This window comes from Vicugna pacos, chromosome 22 (genome assembly GCF_048564905.1).
Source record: "Vicugna pacos chromosome 22, VicPac4, whole genome shotgun sequence".
Taxonomy (NCBI): Eukaryota; Metazoa; Chordata; class Mammalia; order Artiodactyla; family Camelidae; genus Vicugna; species Vicugna pacos.
Window position 1 is genome coordinate 20,584,488 of NC_133008.1, and position 17,779 is coordinate 20,602,266.

Consider the following 17,779-nt stretch of genomic DNA (forward strand, 5'->3'; position numbering starts at 1 on the left):
CCCCTACCCATCACCCTCTTGCCCTCTTACTCTTACCTCAATCCTACCACCCAAGTCCCCTAGGACATATATGCAGATCTAGTGCTACAGGGCTTCTGCTATGGTGTTGCTGTCCTTGCACATGAGGACCATTGGGTCCCAGAGATGGTGCTTCACCCCCAAGCATTTCCATTTGCTGAGAGCACAATGTAAAATTTCCATTAAGATCTGGCCTCTGCATTTGTGTTGAAGGAATTAAATCCTTCTTTCCATCAGGAGGAAAACCTGCCAAGAACTGATTGTGTCCACTAGGTGGCACTGTAACACAGAGAACAAACTCGATAAAGTTTAACTGGGAGTAACAGCTCAAAGTTGTCCCACCCCTTCCACTATAACCCAGCTGAGCGGGGACAGAGTTATAGATGGAAAATTGGTATTTTAACAGTACAATGAATTGCCTTTTCCATTCCTGGAGTGAGCTGTGTCTTCAACGAAGGATGGGCACAGAGGATCAGATGCTGACAGTTCACTGACTCCCCCAGCCCCTCCTAATCCCACCTCCCAGAGTTGCATGGCTGCTGCACCTCAACACTCCAAGTCCTGATCCGATTTAACCAGCACAGCTGCTGAATGGTCTCTTACAAGAGACCAGGAGAGTGGACAAATAGGCTTCCATTTCAAGGTATAGAATCCCTTCACTAGGGTTATCAGTCTGCATTCTCAAGTCCACAAACTGGCTGGCTGTCTATAAAGTAACTCAGGATGCCTCACTAGGGCCTCCTCAAACTAAAAACCAATGCAATGTGGGAACCACCACTCTTTCAAGCCTGCATGTCTCCCTGCTGACTGCCAACTCTGCCCCAAAATCAACTTTAAAGATGACCTCAGGGCTCCAATTCCAAGTTCTCCAGACCCACACCCAGACACTGAGCAGACATATGGATATGGCTCCAGCACAGGAGTTGCAGCCACTGGTCCCAGCCCAGCGGGGCTCCCAGGAGGCTGCACACAGGCAGAATCACGTCTAGAGTTACAGACTGGAGGCATTTCCCGAGCAAAAGCACACTGAGACAACAGTAATCTACAGGGATTTATCACTTTTTATTATCTCACTGAGGACATGCACATCTTCCAAAGGTGAGATGTCTAATAAAGCTCAAATGTGCCTGAGGGAAGCAGGGAGGGTTAGGGACTGAGACCATCTGGAGGCTGAAGCTCCCTGAGATGGCCACTCTGACCACAGCACTCCTAGGTCCCATCTTGGACTGAGACTAATCAATAACTCTTCCAAGAGATGACATCACCTCCCATCAGTGATCACTCAGCATCCCAGCAGCCAGCAGGGAGTGAACTTCCTGTATGCTAATCAGGGCACCAAAAAGTCATGTGACAAAGGCATTTCCCTCTTTGGTCATGTGACCCTTTAACTGTGCCTTCCAACGTGAAAACCATGGCAACAGCCAGTTCTAACCAGTTTGTGACACGCAGACTTCATTTTGAGAAGTGAGGTAGGGTTCAGGTGCTGTCAGAAAATGGAGGCACCCAGATCACCCTGGGGCTGCCAGGCTGCAGGCACTTCCTGTGTGGTGCCGGCCCACAGGAGACCTTTCCTGTGTTACTGGGACCTAGGACACCTCTTCTAAAAACAGAAGGGCCACCAGCCCTACTAGTTTCCAACACAAAAAACTTTCCTACACTCAATTTTTAAAGCAAAGGTGCTTCAAGTCTCTCAGTACTTTCCCAGTACTGAGTTCTTTTAATTCAGGAAAAAAAAATACCCACTTGACAAAGGCTCAAAATTATCATGGGCATTCTTTTTTAAAAAGCGTTTTAAATTATAAAACCATTTAGGCCAGAAGAATAAAGCAGAGGAAATTTAGCCCAATATGCCAGGGGAACAGTGTCACGGCCAGGTGCCCAGGCACCAAGTTTATTTGGAAGTTATCTGATTTCAGGGCAAATCTGACAAGCCCATCATGCCCACCTTGGGAACCCTTATGTAAAATACAATCAGAAGAGATTTTACGTGACCAATGAAAATCCCTGGAAGCAGGCCAGGCTGTTAGCAAAAAAAAAAAGTCTCACTACCTCCTCCCCTGTATGCCGGCTGTGGCTAAACACCGAAGTTCTGTTACCTGCCAGGAACTTCCATCAAGTTTCCTGGAGAGAAGGCAGGGACTATAAACTTAACTCATGACTAGATCCCTCACCCACAGCACCAGACTACTACCCCAGTTGCTTACCAATTAATGGCCAGTGCAAGGTTAATATTTAGTGTCCCCCTGGCCCGTGCCAGAGGAAGCGGTTTCATTCAAGGAAAAGAAGATCTGACCTTTGTCATTCTCTGTACGGGCCTGCCTGATGTCCAGGGAAGGCACAGTTGATCCACACTCATTCATTTCTTCGCTCACTCCTATTTGTTGAAAACTAACCTAAGGGGCAGGTGTTGTGCCAGGATGTGGGGAGAAACCCCTGGATAAAAGCAGTTCTGTCCTTAGGGTCCACCAGGAGGGACAGATGCAAAGCCAGGAGAAAGAGGCGCAGGTGGGGTATGTCCACAGGTAAGAATGGACCACCACCCACCTCAGCCCCCAGAGCAAAATGGTAGCTTCACCGGGGCGCCTTACTGCCCCAGACCTGCTGGATCAAAGCCTGCATTTTTATAAGATCCCTGAGATTTCTGCACACACATTGGAGAAGTCTGGGATGACTGTGGGCCCAATGAGGCCTCAGGATAACAAATTCCTCCTCAGGTCTGACCCAGCAAGACAAGCAGGGCTGGGGCCAACTACTCCCTCTCAGAACCCTCCCTCATCCACTCATCTTTAGGGGCTGGTTGGGCGGGGAGAGGCAGGTGGTTGCTAGCTGTGTTTAAAGATGGGGTGAGGGGCTTTGCCAGACCCAGCATCAGTCTCACCAGCTCCTACAAACACTAGCCTTGGCCCCACCAGACCCTCCCCCAAGACTCTCCTCCCACTGGAGCCTGTTCACACCTCCCAGGCCCAAGCTCCTGCTCATACGTATGTCCTGCTGTGGGCTCTACCCGCCCTCACCACCATTCCCTCCATCACACTCTCCAGTCTCCCTTGTGAGCTCCAACTCACACTTCAAGACGCACTTCAAACCATCTGTGCCCTTAGAAAAGTCCCTGGCTGACCCAGCCCCCTGACGCCAGCCCTGGGAGCATAGTCAGCACTACTCCACTGCACTCACGGGACTGGCCCCGCAAAACAGCGCATCTGAGGGACCTTCCTAGCCCTAGCTCCAACTGCCCACCCTGGGGGCAGGGAGCTCAAGGCAGAACTTAGGGTTTCCTCTCAAGGGCAGCGCGAGCCTGAGCAGAGGCACCCCTCCCACCAGCAACCAGCTCACTCACCCTCACCCCAGTAAGCTCATCCAAGGAAAGTGCCTTCACTTCCTATAAGGCATAATCATGGTGGCCTTGTGCCAGATCAGCTCACCCTCTCACAGCCTCCCAGGGTGATGCTGTCATTGCCCATTTGGCAAGCAGTTTCCCCCATCCTAAGCAGGGGTCATCACAGGCGCAGCAGCCAGGGACCCATTGTCCCACTTGGGGTCTATTTCCACGAAGCCAGGGAACTGCAGCTCCTAGTAAAGGCCAGAATGTTTCCAGGGTGGCCCAGCAATCAAAGGGCAAAGAGAGAGGTCCAGCTCTGATGTGACTCCACAACCCACAAAAAAGGCTGAGGCTCCCTAATTCCTCAAAGCCAAAGAGGCAGGAATTTCCTCCTGGTGCCATGCTGGGTGGGAGACAAGTCATAGGGCCCCCTCCCAGAGAAGGTTCTGTACACACACTGAGGGGTGGGGGGTGATGTCACACTCCCACAAATCCAGGTCTTACTTGGTTCTGCCTCTCTCAAGTGAAAAGCCCAGGGCAGGACACTTCCCTCTCTGTGCCTCCTACAAGTATAGGGATAGTCACTCCTGCCCTGCTGCCCCTCAGGGTTGCTGGGTGAGGTGAGACCTCGGTGCCAAGGAGGCTCAGACACCCTAGGAGGCCATCAGGGCAGTTCAGGACCTAAGCTTTCCTAAAGCAGTAGGGAGCTGCTGGCTGTCAATGTGAACTTGACATGTAGCCATCAATCTGCTGCCAAGAGTAACACCTGAATATTCTCAAACCCACCAGTGAAGACAGGGATTGTGGTTGCTCTATGGGTGCTCAGGAGACACAATTGGTATGCACCTACCCCCTCCTCTTCCCTGCACCTGGCTCCAGGATGGGGTCTGTGAGTTCGTGAGGAATCTGCAATGCCCGTAGACTGACTGATGACCCTGCACATGTGGGCAGCTCTCCCCACATGCACACAGATACAGCATTACTAAAGGATGTGCATTCTCACTTAAAAGGATTTCTGAATTCTGTGTCATTATATCTTTTCAAGTGCTAAGCCCTGGAAGTCCAACTCCTAACCGATGAGTCCAGGACTCTGGTGGATATTAAAGAGTCCCAATACTCATAGTTGATACAACCCTGTACAGAGGACCACTGCACGACACCCTTAGAGGGCACCCTGCCAGCTCTGCAGAACACTGTGGAGGCAGCTCATGCTCAGACCCTCATTGTCAGTTCTGTCTCTAGGACCTGGGCTAGTTTTGTGGCTCACTCTGCGGCTAGGAGTGAGGAACACAGAGGAAGCAACGATGCAAGCTTTCACAGAATAGTCATAGCCTTGAAAGCTTCTGCTTGGACCCTTGGAACACATGCTCTGGGAGGCAACTAGGACTGTGCTGAGACCACCCTGGTGTGGGATGCCAAGCTAGCTGCACAGAAAGAGGGTCACAGAGACAGACATGGAGATGAGCCCAGCCAACCTATGTGAGTGACAAAGCCACTGGGGACATCCAGTTCAGCTGACATGGGACTACAAAGATGAGAGCCCAAGAAGCAGGGCCCAGCTGGGACCAGCCAACCAGCAGATCTGACAGACTATGCTACACTGATATAGTTACTTTAAGCCACTCAACTAATGGGGCTAATAGCCCAGTTCTGCCCCCAGGGAGCTAGCCCACACTACTGTAACTCCACATCCTCCCTCACATTGACCCACAAGGTCACCCACTCGAGGCACTACCCTGGGACAAAGCAGGGAGAGAGAAGGCGAGAAAGAAAAGGTTTACCCAGTAACCACCCCTGCTGAACCTCAAACAACCCACCACCACCACCACAAGGACCAGCAGCAGCAGTTCTCTGTACACAAAGGCTGCCTATGACACATGCAGATTTGGGAGGAGATTGGAGCACAGCTCCAGGAAGGCCCAGGAGGAGGAATACAGAGCTGCCCAACGAAGAAAGGGGATGAACAGAGGGTCCCACAGGAGAGGAGGGGGCCATCCTCAGGCCTGGGAGCCACCACCAGTGGCTTCAGGCACTGCCGAGAATGGAGTCTTGAGTCAAAGCTGGAAAGGAATTCCACATATTTATCCAGTAAGCACCCTCATTTGAGAAATACTGCTAGAAAAGTCCTAAAGAGAGAAAAATAAGACAATTATCACCAGTTCATGGGTTAGTCCTACCACCTGGTAACATTTCATTGGCAGGCCCCTGCATCCTGGACATCTCAAGACATGTTCCTGGGATCTTTCACAGGAACCTGGGCATGGGAGTTTCTTCCTGGGACCTCACAACATCCTACTCTCCTTTCCAAAGTGGCCTTGTTCACTCAGTCAATGTAATTAGAAAGAGAATTCTGCTACACACAGACACAGGCTGCACCCCCTAAGCCAAAGACTTGCTCACCCTGGGGGTTAGTGGGTGTTGATAAGTGCCTGGTCCCTGCCTCGCCCCTGGAGCCCACCTGCTTCCCGCCTGCCCACCCCAGTCCCTCAGAGATTCACTCAGCTCCCTCAGCCCCCCTGCGATTCCCTAGACTCCCTTCTTGGCATCCATTACCACTTCTCCCAGCCCTGTAACTTGACACCCTGTTGGCTGGGATGTCAAGACAAAAGCCCAGAACCTGCTTTGTGGGGGCCAGGAAGTCAGAATACATTTTGCTTCTAGGCCACTGAGGCCATAGAGGTGAGCAGCTGAGATGAGATTTTTGAAACCGACTCATAATTCTTCCTGGAGACTCTAGGTCCAGCTATTGCTCTGGGACTCCATTATGGCCCACCCTGCCTCAGATAAAGCCAAACATCTCAGAAGAAAGGGAGGAGCATGTGTAACCAATGTCTGGCCCCTCTCCCCCACCCCACATCCAGGGCCCCCAGCACAGAGGCGGGCAGTCCCAGGGCACAAGCAGCTGGAGTGGAAGAAGACTGTGCCATCAGCAAGACCAGGAGGCATTCAGTCTGTACTGCTGGGGCTCCTTCTAGGAACATGGGAGCCCCTGGAAGTCACGCAGCCTGGCCAGGGAGACCTAGAGGACCCCACTATAACTGAAAACAGGGATGGGGGCCAGTTTTGGGGATGTGTGGAGTCACTGTAGAAACATTCCAAGGACAGGCAGAAGAGAATGCTCCCTGGGCCCACAGCTGGCAGTGGCCCCACAGAAAACCCCAACATCAAATGGCAACGGGGTAGCCTACAGGGCCAGCACCCACCCAAGGTCACTGCAGCTCGACCCTGCCAGCAGGCAACATGTTCCAGCTGGGACAACACCAGGAAGGCTAAATCCAACTCAGCACTCTCTATGCTTCGAAATTTAGGAAGGGGCATTTGTTAGAAATGACCACAGGCATAGAACTGAAACGTTGACAATGTGAGGTTTGGAAAATCACCCAGGACATTCGTTGACCCTTTACGACAGCCATCTCTGCACCAACCACCCAGATGCACGTGTAAGCCTCTTAACGGCTCAACTGTCACCCAGATCCACAGGTGAGGATAGAGTCTGAAGAGAGTGACTTACTGAGGATCCATGCCCATGGCCCACAGATAACTAGGGCCTATACCAGACCCAGGCTCCTGCAGGACCCTTGGCTGGTCTGCCCAAGTCTGGCACACCACACTGCACTGGGTCCTGGCTCTCTATCCTGGTCAGACCAGCTGGGCACTCATGGCCTGCAGGGGGCTCAATGGTATCCTAGAAAAGGAGGCGCAGGGAGTGAATGGGTTCCACATAACTGTCAACTCTGAGGCCTCTAACTAGGGTTATCAAATACCATTTGGGGGCTAGGTTGAAGAGGAAAATGCTTTATTTATACTTGAAGGATCCTGGACAGCCAGCAGCATCTGCATGCCAAGTCCCTGAGGTGATAAAAGAGATGACAGTGCGAGGACATGGATGTGGTCCTCGGATTCGACTGGGAAACAACTCTTGCTACATGTGGGCCACTGCCTGCTTGAGGAAGCTAGGTGGAGTTTCAGTACTCGGGAATTCAGGCTTCCAAAGGGCCCAGGCCTGGTAAGTGAAGGAGTAGGGGACCCCAACTGCCAATCACAGTACCAACACTAGCATCCCCTCCGTCCTCTGTCACCGTAACCACATGAGACCAACCTTCCTCCAGGGAGGAGCTCAGGAGCACTCTGTAGAGCAGGGCAATTCCCTACATCAGATGAACCCAAACACACTTCCTGGGTTGCCAACTTCCTCACCAACTCACAGCAAGAGAAAAGTCACCTGTGTGCGGATGAAACCACACATGAGAAACAAACACTACTGCTTTCTAGCTTGCAAAGACCACAAACTCTTATGATAAATGGAAAGTGCTCAATTCCTGGAAGTTTCTTGTCCCCTCCTAAATATGTTCTGCACTGCTGGATCCTTCTCCACCAGCCCCTGGCAAATCCCAGGGGATGTCCTCCCAGCATGATTCAGGTGTCCCCACACCCCACCAGATCTGCTCCAGATACTCTGAGCAAAACAGCTGTGAGAATCCCTCCAAGTCAGCCACGAGGACCATGGAGTGGCGGGCGGGGGATAGGCACTCCCTCTGTGGCTGCGGGGACCTGACCCAGTCACCAAACCTCAAAGAGCCTCAGTTTCTTCATCTGCAGAATGGGACACTGCTGACCTTGAGAGGATGTTGTGAACTACAAAAGGCATAGAAAGTGCAGCTAGTCAACGGATGATGACCCTATCTCGCTCCTATCCTTGCAGAACGTAATATACAACTCAGGGCAGTCCCCATCCCCTTTTCTGCTGTAATTTAGCTCTGAATTGATTTATCTTGCCACCTGCCCTGCAATCTGAGGTCTCTGGGGACAAGGTGGCAGGCTGAGGGCTTCTCTTCCTCCCACAGCTTGACCCCAGCAGGCCATTAACCACCGTCCTGCCTGAGATGTGAGCTCAGAGCCCTGCCAGGCATCCTTGCCTGTGCCCACACTAGGCAGTCCATTTCTAAACTGCCTGCGCTCCTCCCAGGGTGGTCCTCAGGACCCCTTCAGGGGCTCTGCCTGGTTGGTGCAACACTGATTTGCTTTTTTCATCAGGTTGGCATAGTTGCACCAAACTGTGCCAAGACTCAAAATGTCATCACGCTGTAGGCAATGCCCTGGATGAAGTACAAGCTATTGATTTTATTAAAACTCAACCCTTGTGTACATGTCTTTTTAATATTCTGTGACAAGATAAAGCACTCTTGCTGTGTACCAAAGCAGAACAGTCATCCAGGAAAAAAAAAATCACATTTGAGTGGTGACAATGTTTGAACGAGGACTGACAGACATGCTGTGGTCATTCAGACTTGGTTGTCTGTCACACACTTTCCCCAAAATGGTCAAAGCAAAGCCTCTTTCCTTCAAGGAAAACAACTGATAATATTTGACACCAATGACAATGTCTGAGCTTCCAACAAACAAAATGTAGTATTTTGGGAAACTTGTGAGCCAAGCCAATCAGATAATTAACCAATCTGATTTCGTGATACTGAAAAATGAAATGTGTCAGCATATGAAAGATCCGTCACTCAGTAAACTACTATTTTCTAATGTTCAATGGTACCATAAACTCAAACATAAGTAAAAGACCATTCAAGGGGAGAAAAGACAAATCTAGGCAGAAGAATCCCAAATAATTTGTGTAGATGTTCCACCCTCAAGGAGGTAGAATGTGACTCCCCATCCCTTAGGTGTGTGCTGTAAATAGTGACTTCTTTCCTAAGGGAGGAAGAGAGCAACCAACAGTGGAGACACCCGACAGACGCTACCTCAGTCAGATGATCAAGGTCAACATCACACTCATAAGTTACACTGATGGCATGTGCCTTAGACACGGTGTGATGAGAAACGCACTTCACCTGTGGTCCTCCTCCCAAATCTCAGTCCAGCCATGAGAAAAATACCAGACAAATTCCAAATGAGGGCCATGTTACAAAACATCTGATTGGTTCTCCTCAAAACTGTCAAAACCAAGAAAGTCCGAGAAACCATCTCAGCCCAGCCTAAAGAGATAATGATGACAAAATGCCACATGGGATCCTGGGATAGAAAAGGTGAAAAACACAGGAAATCTGAACAGACAGTATTGGCTTTGGTTAATAGTAACATATGGGCCATTGGGTCACTACTTGTGACAAAAGTTCCAGAGTAATCTGTTAACAACCAGGAGACTGGGGTGGGATGTACAGGAACAATTTTTCCAACTTTTCTGTAAATCTAAAACAATCCTAAAATGTAAAGTTTAGTTTTAAAAAAATGTTCTGTTCAAAGTGCAAGAAAGACAGATAGGCTTTAACATAGTCAAGAACAAAAACGTCACTGATAGTCAAGATTTCAGAGTCTATAGTGTAACTAACTGTTAGGAATGGCCACTTTGTGTTTTGGTGTCACATTAAAGCAAGAAACGCACAATTATCCTAAAAGACTAACCAAACACTCCTCCCTGCTCCAACTGCTTCTCGGTGTGAGGTTAGACTTTCTTCACACGCGTCAACCCTAACAACATATCATAAGAAACTAGATGCAGAAGCAGATACGAGAATCCAGCTGTCTACTTATTAAGCCAAGTATAAAGGAGATCTGCAAAATAGTTATTTTTTATTTTAAAAGAGTTCTTCATGCTAACAAGTAATGAATTTATTACTATCATCTTTAAATTAGTAAGTATTGTCAAATTTTCTAACACAGTAAATGTCAACAGATATTTCCCACACAACCAAATGTCCTTGGGGCCCAGAGATGGAGAAGGGGCTGCACCAGTGCTTTCGGCAAAGGGTTTCCCAACTCCATCACAGATGCCAGTCTGAGCGAAGACTCCCAAATGGGAGTCCTCCTGGCATGTCACAACCCATGTGGCTTTCTCTTGCTGCTAAAGTTGTTTTGAAAAGCAAGACGTTATTAAAAATCTAACAGGACTCACCCCACAGATATGCTGTAATTTCCCAATAAATCTATTCAGCTATAAGCCAACAAAATTTGGTAACCCTGTTCTGTGGCCTTAAAGGGGGCAATTGTACAGGCCCCATAGTTACCCAATTCATAGAGAACTTGGCACTTCCCGGGGTGGTCCAGACACCCTGCATCTGTAGATAGGGAAGCCAAGCAGACTTCCAGTGAAGGCAGGTTGGGCACCCCAGGCCCCCAGTACCAGGACACTATCCTGCATCCCCACTCCCACCCCGTACTGCCACTCTCCAGGCAAAGGCAACTCTTCCCTCCTCCAGCGTGTCTACCTCTGCTCTCACATGCAGACATCCAGCAAGCTTCTGAGCTCCAACCAGGACCAGAGCATCAACTCTCCCCCCTAGAGAGGGTGGTCCATGACCCACTCTTCCCAGCCCAACAACCTGGCCCTAGTTCCACCACAGTGGGCCTTCTCAGGCCCTGAGTCCAAGCAAAGCCAATGGTTCCAGGGACGTGAACCCCTGAGCTCCCCAGAACATGCCACCCAACTGCTATTTCCCACACTGCCCATGGATACTGCAAGTCCTCCTGAAGGAAGAAAATGCTATGTGCCTGGACTGGTTGTTCTCTTTAGAGCACTACTGCATTTAAAGCTGCTTCTGAAAGCTATCAAGGCCCTGCCTTAAGGAATTCTGCATGCCACCAGGTCTCAGTCCCCCCTAAGACCTGAAGCTTTTCAATGTGATTACATCATAACTATTTTTAAGATTTAAGTTCTAAAAATAAGCACTCTTATGGCTTGGGACCCAAGGAAGGGGACACGTAGTAACGTCTGGTATGTCTCCCACACATCAAATACTCCTTACCAACATCACCCCCACCTCTTGGGGTAGGGGGGAAGCATCCACAGAGCTGGATCAGCTACTGGGAACCCAGCTCCCCTCTCCCTCCATCCCTAGACACCCTTGAGTCCCAAGGCTCCTTCCCATCAGTGCTGTGACAAACCTTACTGGACCATGCTGGGAGCTTCTGAGACCTGAGAATGACCAACCTCACTTTAGAGGAGATGGTAGGCTCTGAGGGTAGGGCACAATGTCCCAGGCTACACAGGGGCGTGAGTGAAATCAAGCTGTCAGATACCCATATTCTTTTTTTTAACCAGCTGCTGCCCCTCTGCCCCCTTTAGACCCACAGATTATAATTCACATACCCATCTTCTTGAGGAGAAAAACCAGAAATCTCTTGCAATCAGGCCAGCTCTCTTTTTCCTCCAAGGCACATTCTGCTAACTGAGAAAATGCTCTTCTCCTGGTGAAACTCCTGCCTACCCTACGTGGGGTCACACATGCCCTTGGAAGGTGCCAGGCATCCACTCCTGTTTCTACCTGTTCTATACAGAGCTCCCTTCATCCTGCTTCTTCACCAGGTTAGGTGGCCATGAAGGACAGGATGGCAACCCCTGAGCCAGCCATCCCCACGTCCCAGGTTGGTTACAGTTCTGGTATACCTGCTCTCATCAAGTCAGAGAAACAGGCTGCACGACAAAAAGCAATGCACATAAAAGTGGTTTTAGGCTCCATGGCAGATGGCTGGTCAGAGACTCTCCTTCGTATACCCCCATAGGTAGAACATTTAAATGACCCACTAGAGCAGTGAGGACACCAGTCACAAGATGAGGATCCCGTCAGCATGTGACAAACAAAGCCAACAACAGGAATACGTGCTGCGAGCGTATCAGAAACTGCAACTGCAGAATTATACCAAATATTTTCAAAATAAGGAAATGACCTCCTTAATCTGCAAATCTGCTTAACTCACATGTGTGTGAAGAGGAGTTCTTGACTGATAAACGAACGAGCACTTACAGGTACTTACCTCAATGACTGTACACAGTGGTCTCTGGTTCCTGTCACAACTGCCACACAGAAACATGCCCAGAATGCTGGCACTATCCCCCCAGAAACTACCCCCTCCACAGCCAGAGGAGGGCGCCATAAAGGCAATGGGGAAGTGGCAAAACTGTAGAGCTTGCCGACAGCCACCAGGCTGGCTCACGCTCCGGGTATGAGGTAAGTCACTCTGAGAGTTAGAAACAGGGCACCCAGAGTCTGTCACTCTGATACCCCAAAATAATCTAATGATTTTTAGAAGCACAGGTGAACTCCTCAAATTTCAATTATTACAAACCTGGTATAAGATAATGGTCCAGAGTAAAAGTAGGTAGACAGAGAAGAACTGGGACCAGGAGCCCAGAGGGAAGAGGAGAGGAAAGGGGTCAGAGGTTTGGCAAGGTGGCAGTGAGGCAGGGGAGTACAGACTGAGGAACCGATTTCTGAAGGAACGTACCTCTTAGTTCCCACGTGCTGAAACGCAAGCAAGACTATGGATTTCTAGCTGGAGCTGATGGAGCCACTCCCTGAGGCTTCCCGGCCTCTCCTGGAAGTTGCCCAGCAGCAGACAGAGTATTAGCAAGTAAAAGGCCAGCCCACAACAGGTGCTGGGGAGGGGCTGGCCTCCAGAGAGCTTCCCACAGAGTGCCAGAGCCCCCCAATGAGCGATTGAGGGAAGTGAAGATCACACAAAAAGAACAGGTTTTTGCCTGTTGGACTTCCAAACTTCTCACACGTGACAGGGGTGTGGGGTGGGGGTCAATCCCTGGCAAGAAGACCGTAAGAGAGCCAGGGTGAGGGCCACAACCACACCTACGGAGGCTGTGCAAGAACCAGAGCCCTTTCCGGAGCCATCACACCCACAGCTGTGTCACATTCCCCCAAATCGTTCAAGGGTGCACATTCCAGCAGACAGCTGGCCGGCGGGTCAGGCACAGCTGCAGTGGAGCATGGTCGAGAGAACAGGGTGGGAGGGGGCTCAGGTCTGCACATAGCTGTGGAGGACCCCTACCCACCCCCACGCAGGAAGCCAGCACTGCCACCATTGCTGGCCACATCCTCTGTCGTGGTGGGGGGCGGGCGGTGACAGTCACACAAGCAGGCCAAGACCTGGACTGAGACCTCTCTGGAAACCCCATGGCTAAAACTGTAAAGGATGAAGTGGCCGGACCTCCACACCTGCAAGAATAAAACAACAGAGATATTTTGGGGGGAAGGTGTGGCAGTTTCTTTAAAAGAACTCAACACACACCTACACTGTGACCCTAGCAGTTCGACTCCTAGTTACTTATCAAGAGAAATGATAATCAATGTCACGTGAAGACTTCTACAGAAATGATCACAGCAGCCCCAAACTGGAGACCACACGGTATCAGAGGACAGTTGAGTGGATAAACTGCATATCCATGCAGGAGTCGCTCAGCAAAATGCTGCTACACACAACAGGGATGAATCTGAAATCACATGGAGTGAGAGAAGGCAGACCCCACCAAGCACCAAGCACGTACTACATGATTCCACTCATAGCAAGTCTGAGAAAAGGCAAGATAAGTCGAAAGCAGAATACACCCAGTCCAGGAAGGCAGGAAATGTACGGATGGCTCCAGGGAACTTTCTGGGGTGATAAAGCTCCATATCCTAATAAGGCTTTGGATTACACAGGTGGATGCACGTGTGAAAACTGTAGCAGGAGAGGTTCACAAGGCATGCACCAGCAGTACCTCCTGGCAGGGAAGTGCAATCCCAGCATTACTGTATCCTTCCTCTCCCAACAGGCCGCTTGCAAAGAGCGTCCACTCAAACAAGGACTCTGCCTATAACCCATGGAGTCACCTAGAAAAAGTTAAGTGATGCACATACATACATACATACATGTGGGTTCCATTTCTACACATAACAGAATAAGGCCATCCACACAGCCCCACATTACAGACGACAGGCGGAAGCACTATCATGTTACTTTCAGATTCATTTTCGCTTTGGAAGAGAAGCTGGGCATTAAAGTGGGTGTGGAGAATGTGCCCCACACACCACACTCACCACTGCTGGTCGCCAAGCCCTGTCTTAGTAGCAAATGATCAGCCACTGAGATTCCTGGGTGAGGAAGAGGTGACTGGCACCTATACGGATGTGTCGCTCCCCACTACCAAAGTCCCAGACGAAAAGATGGGGCAGTGGTTCTGTCATCAAGGATTCCAGCTTCAAGAAAGGTGCCCTGCTTTGCAGGCCCGGGAAACAGAGGGTGCTTCTGATGCATTTTATAATGTGTTAAAGCTTGCAAGAAGGCAGAAAGCCAGAAAAACTAAACAACAGCTCTAGCAGCTCAGATGCTACTGCTACTGCCTACACCCAATAGGCCCCATGGAATACACATCAGAGTTCCTCCCACCCACAGAATGGGGCAGATCCTTGGTCCAAGTGAAGCTCAGTCCCACAGGAAGAGAGACACATGATGCAAAGGGGGAAACGGGAGAGAGGAGGGTGACACAGCTGCCTGAAGGCCATGCACCCCAGTGGAAGCCAGGGAGCGGCAGTCACCAGGACACTTGCCCCACACATCCACCAAGGGCCATGTAGCAGGCTGTTAATAAGCAGAAATGGGCCTCCGAATCTGCCCCTGCCCTGCCTGTGAGACCCCAGGAGCCCCAGCCTTACTTCCTCCCAGGTAAAATAAGGAAACAGACATCATCTGCTTAGGTGCCCAGTGACTTCCACCCTTGGTGAGTCACTAAAGTCGAGTCTCCCCAACACCTCTGCATGTTCTTTCATAAAACAGTATCCCTGAAAATAATTAAGTCAGGTCCTGTCCTATCATTTCTGCCCCTAGGGACAAGCACGGTACTTGTCACAGACAATCCAGGGAGAGTTGGCACCTCAGAAGAAGGCACACACAAATACGTTTTCAGTGAAGCATGAAATGGGGGTGGAGAATCATGAAGCTTCCACCCCACACAGGCCCAGCGTAACCAAGAGACCCAGTCCTTACCTTTCAGGTGCAGGACCTCGGGAGAAGAGTCTCATGTTTTACTAAGTTAAACATTCCTCCACCCAAGAGGGGAAAATAAAGCTGTCCTCACCTGTGCTTGGCCCAGATTATTTCTTAAGATCAACAATTTGTGACAGAGACCTTCATCTATACAAAAGTAGAGTGGAATCTACTTATCTGAGAAACAAAACAGAGAACCCCAAACACCCTCCTCCACCTGCCCCAGCTCCAGCCCCATCCAATGGTCCCAACTTGGGGTCAGAGGAGGGCAGCATGTGCTCATGACCTTTGGGTTGGCCCCTTAAGACCAGCAGGCCCAATTTCCACCTCTGTGGGTTTTTGTTTTTCCATGAGCACATTTACGGATGCCAGAAAGGAAACCAAACTAGTTTAACCTCATTTATTTTTTTAATATCCATATTGAGGTAAAACTTATATACCACAAAATTCATCCATTTTAAGAGTATAATTCAATGATTATTAATAAATTTAGAGTTGTGCAACCATCACAAGCCAATATTAGAACACTTCCATCAGCCCATAAAGATTCACTGTGCCTGTGAGCTGTTAATCACTGCTCTTACCCACCCCCATTCCTGCCCTAGACCACCATTTGATCACTGTCTGTCTCTGTAAGTTTGCTTTTTCGGACATTCCCTGTAGATGAAAGTATATAATATGTAGTCTCTGTGTCTGGTGTCTCCCCTCTTAGCATAGTGAGTTGAGAGGTTCTTCTGTATTGCAGCACAAACTGGTGTTCCTTTTTTTTTAGTGCTGAATAGTAATATGCTGCATGGATATAGCATATTTTGTTTATCCATGGCTATCTGGATTGTTTCCACTTTTTGCTTATTATGAATCATCCTGCTATGGACACCCAGGTACTGGCCTTTGGGTGGACATGCTTTCATTTCTCTTGAGCACCTTCCTCAGATAAGATTGTTGGGTCATGGGGAAAGTTTATGTCTAACTTCCTAAGAAACTGCCAAACTGTTTATGTCATTTTACATTCCCACCAGCAGTGAATCAGGGTTCCAGTTTCTCCACATCCTCACCAACGCTTGTTACTACCGTCTTTTTTATTACAGCCATCCTTGAGATTTGTTTTATGGCCAAGCATATGGTCCACCTTGGAGAATGTTCCATGCACACGTGAGATGTATTCTGCCTTCACCAGATGGAGTCTTCTACAGACGCCCATAAGCCAAATGAGTCAACAGCACTCTTCAAGTTTTCCAGAATTTTGTCGATTTTCTGTTTAGTTTCGCTACCAATTATTGAGAGTGAAGTATTGAAATTTCTGAATATAAATGATGAACTGTCTGTTTCTATTAGCAATCCTACTAGCTTATGCCTCAGGTATTTTGGGATTCTGTGGTTAGGTGAATGTACACCTGTGACTGTCCAATCTTCCTAACATACCGTTAAAAAATGTCCCTCTTTGGCTCTCAGAATTTTTTGTCTTAAAGTCAATTTTACTGGATATTAATAGTCATTCTAGTTTTCTTATGGTTACTTACAGTCTCTCTTTCCCTATTCTTTGACCTAAAGATCTAAGGAGTATCTCATAGACAATACATAATTAAGCTTATCTTGCTTTTTTATCTGCTCTAACAATCTCTGCCTTTTGATGAGGGTTTTTAGATCATTCATATTTAATGCAATTATTAATACGATGGGATTTACATTTGCCATTTTGCCAAATATTTGTTTTCTACATATCTTCCTCCATTTTTGTTCTTCTGTCCCTCATTGACTTCTGTGTTAAATATTTTTTAATGTACCACTAAACTCTTCTGTTGATCTAATTTTTTAAACCATATTTTAAAGTTATTTTCTAGGGATTATAATAAGCATTTCATTAATTTATCACAATCTGCTTCAGATTAACACTAACTTGACCCCGGTAAAATGTAGAAACTTCACTCCAATATAGCTCCATTTCATTCTTCCTGTTTCATACTACTGTTATCACACGTATTACATCTATAGATTGTTGTATGCTTTTTGGTCAATTTCTAGAGAGCTAAAATTGTTGTTTTTATCAATTCTATCCAGTGTTATACTTAATGCTTTGTAGGATATAATGTCTTTTTAACTAAGAAGAAATGAGGAAAAAAATGAAGTTTTTAATATTAGCCCACATATTTACCATTTCCAGTGCTCTTTATTTCTTCCCGTGAACCTAAGTTACCAACAGGTCATTTCCTTTCAGCCTGAAGAAACAGCAGGTCTGCCAGCAACAAATTCTGTTTTAGTTTATCTGAAAATGCCCTTTTGCTTTTGCTTCTGAAGGACAGTTCTGATGCATCCAGAATTCTGGGTTGACAGTTTTCTTCTTTGAATATTTTAAATGTCATTCAGTTCCCTTTTGGTTTCCATTTGAATGTCTCAGGCAACAAGTCAGCTGTTAATTATATTAATGCTTCTCCTGTATTTGATGAATTGCTTTTCTCTTGTTACTTTCAAGCTTTTCCCTTTTTCTCTGGCTTGCAATAGTTGGAATATGATGTGTCTAGGTATAGATCTCTTTATGCTACTTTATGCTACTTGAGGTCTGTTGAGCTTCTTGGATAAACTTCTCAAACACATTTTTGGCCACTTTTTCTTCAGAGAGCTTTTCTGTCTTGCCCCAACCATGACTGCAACCTTGGGCTAATCAAGTCAGTGTCCCTCCCCACT

The 17,779-nt window shown here is 48.3% G+C and overlaps 1 protein-coding gene and 1 long non-coding RNA gene across 13 annotated transcripts in view; both read right to left on the reverse strand.

The window, feature by feature from the left end:
- GATAD2A (GATA zinc finger domain containing 2A) overlaps positions 1-17,779 on the reverse strand; it is a 92,384-nt gene that overhangs the window by 15,442 nt on the left and 59,163 nt on the right. The window lies entirely within an intron of this gene.
- Positions 1,062-8,177, reverse strand: LOC140688441 (uncharacterized). The gene is made up of 2 exons (XR_012063144.1): positions 7,437-8,177; positions 1,062-7,022 (listed from the first exon to the last, which is right to left on the reverse strand). It is a non-coding gene; the product is annotated as an uncharacterized lncRNA (long non-coding RNA).